The sequence below is a fragment of the Paramisgurnus dabryanus genome, chromosome 16, assembly GCF_030506205.2.
Source record: "Paramisgurnus dabryanus chromosome 16, PD_genome_1.1, whole genome shotgun sequence".
Classification (NCBI taxonomy): Eukaryota; Metazoa; Chordata; class Actinopteri; order Cypriniformes; family Cobitidae; genus Paramisgurnus; species Paramisgurnus dabryanus.
The window spans coordinates 6,442,336-6,445,001 of record NC_133352.1 but is presented as its reverse complement, the minus strand read 5'-3'; the positions used below and the strand labels follow the sequence as shown (position 1 = coordinate 6,445,001).

The window sequence follows — 2,666 nt, the reverse complement described above, 5'->3', positions numbered from 1 at the left end:
TGAAAAACTGCTTACTTATAAGTGCTATGTTTTTACTTATTAGGTTTTAAGGAGAATGCAACATGTTCCAGGGCCTCTTACCTGCGTGATTCATCATCCAGGTTTTGCACAAATTGTCTAAATCCCTACACACAGAACATTTATTGTACCGACTATAAACCTTTGAGGTGCAGGACTAGAGTAAGTTTTATTACATTTTTAAACCAATAACACTAAAGTATCATTATAGTAACAAAGTACCCAAAAGAACAAAAGATGCAACTTTAAAGAAAATATAATAGTCAGTCAAAAGTTTTTTTTATTTATTACAAATATATATTTAAATGTTAAACAATATACAAATAAACATACTTTAGTAACCATATTGTGCTCTTCTTTCAAAAATTGTTCAATTCATTTCTTACAGCTATCTATTCAGATAAATGGCATATCAAAGCTTTGTCAGCTGGTGCTATCTAAGACGACACTATAAGGTTATCATCCTGTCGTGTGTTGTTCTCCAGATACGCTTGGAGCTTCCTGATCAGATCGGTCACAATTTTGGCTTTCGACGACCCCTGCACTGAAGATGGCATGCAATCACGTCCTCCTTTGAAGGTCTCTCAAACTGTGATGCCAGGTCCATTGGAATCGGGGTTTCCTTCAGCTTATCTTCAAATACCTCATCAAACACAAGCCTGATCACATCATCCACATAACTGTAGAAATATTGCGGTCAATAAATCTTTTGTTTTGATAATTTATTTCCCTGCTTCATACATTAAGTTTTTAATTATGAATGTATTTGAAATAAAACATTACTGCTTACGGTATGTCATTTGTGTTTTGGGAACATAGCCTTGTACTTTCCCTCTCCTGCTTTTGTTACGGCTTGGTGACATTGTAATGGATGGCTGCAAGGTACAAATACCTGTAAAATATAAACAAGCAATTAATTTATTGTAAAAGTAAATACTACTTTATTTAACACAGTTACTAAAATACTTAAATACCTGCATAGCATTCCAATAAATGAGAAAATCAATTTTTTTTGCTGCAAATCTGAAATCTCAGGCTACGGACGGCAAAGGCATCCACTGATGATGGTGATGGAAACATTGTGAAACGATGCTACTGCCTGGGTTCCTATGATTATGCAGAGAAAAAAAACTTTGTCATCATCAGTTATACATTTAAGACTGGTAGTGGTTTCACTAGGTAAATACATAATGTGTTAAACACCTTTGCTCCTCATATGCCAGTCTGACTCCTTGTACTGTGAGTAATGATGTTGCATGTTTGCATACAGTGTAGAAGGATGTGTCCAGCTGCGAATCTAGGATATAGACAAATAAAACAAACATGTATTCAGTCAAAAAGAAATATTATAACAATAGAGTACAACGACTATAAATCGTTAGACTATTCATTAAAACGTTAATGTATTACATATTACATGGCCCAACATTAGCAACACACATTATGTGTTTACTTCGTTTCAAAATCTAAGAAAGCTTCAAGTAAATACAACAGTAAAATACATATAACTTTAAACAAATCATCTGTACTTAGAGTTTCTTGAGTTTGATCATGAGAACAAATTTTACTGGTAACAGTTTAGCTGGCATTTGTATTTGTATTTATCTTAGCAACTTAGCAAGTTTGTAAACATGTCTAAACCAACATCGATAAAAAAAACGAAAGCCTGCATAATTCAACATACACGTGTGTAAATATGGTACGTTGTTTATGAAATACAGTATTACAACACAAAACAATTAGCTTGCAAGCTTAGCTCTACACGCACATTATGTTAATCTCCGGTTACCGGTTACGTAATGTACAGTAAAAGGCAAATAATAAACATGAATACTTACAGTCTGTGATCCAGAAGTGCACAGTAATCCAACTTTCAAGAGGAGACGTCGCGCAAATCCAGCTTCGGTTCATGAGAAGCAGTTATTGTGAAAACTCCGTGAACAACTTCTGACTGGATTTTTCCGGAACCGTATTAAACATGATGTCCTCTGTGGAAGTCCATAAAGTGCTATTTTGCCCTCGCATCTAAAGAGACAGCATCTACTCGAGAGATTTAATCGCTTAAACAATGAAACAAGAGTTTGCAAACAGAGTAAAAGCAGGGACTCCCAACCTCCGCCATTTTAGCTCTCTTCTGACTCGGCGCTCCCCACCCCACCCTCGTCTTTGAGGGCGTACCCAAGCAAAGCAGAGAGGGCTGAACTATGATAATGTTGGTCTTATCTACGTCACTAATCCCAGGAAGTAAACTGTTGCCTACAATCCGAGTGTTTTTTGTAGTCCTCGAACGTTAGAGACGATAACTCGCGTCATCGTTTTCTTTGAGGTATGTACTTTTTGAATATCGTTAGCATGTACTAATGCACACTTACACACAAAAGGATGTTTAAAAACGTGTATCCCATAATAGGTGCTCTTTAATGTTTTCAGTAGAACATATTTGAACATTGGTACATCTCTTACAGGGATCATTTACACGTGTGTTCAACTTCATACAAAGGAACCGACAAGCGGATGACATCAACGTGCCGCGACAGCGGTTAGGGGTTGTGTACACCAAAACTTTTACACCCGCGGCCGGCGCATGTTTTCAATTGTTTCTAATGGAAGCTCGACGTTTTTCAAATAAGCCAGCAGCTAGCGGGTTT

The 2,666-nt window shown here is 36.6% G+C and overlaps 1 long non-coding RNA gene across 2 annotated transcripts; it reads right to left on the bottom strand.

The window, feature by feature from the left end:
- Positions 1 to 275: 275 nt before the first annotated feature.
- Positions 276 to 2,438, bottom strand: LOC135749524 (uncharacterized). Of its 2 annotated transcripts, XR_010532418.2 has the most exons (4): positions 1,222 to 2,438; positions 993 to 1,125; positions 809 to 910; positions 276 to 698 (listed from the first exon to the last, which is right to left on the bottom strand). It is a non-coding gene; the product is annotated as an uncharacterized lncRNA (long non-coding RNA). The 2 variants fall into 2 exon arrangements; XR_010532417.2 differs by having other exon boundaries at positions 993 to 2,438.
- Positions 2,439 to 2,666: the final 228 nt, after the last annotated feature.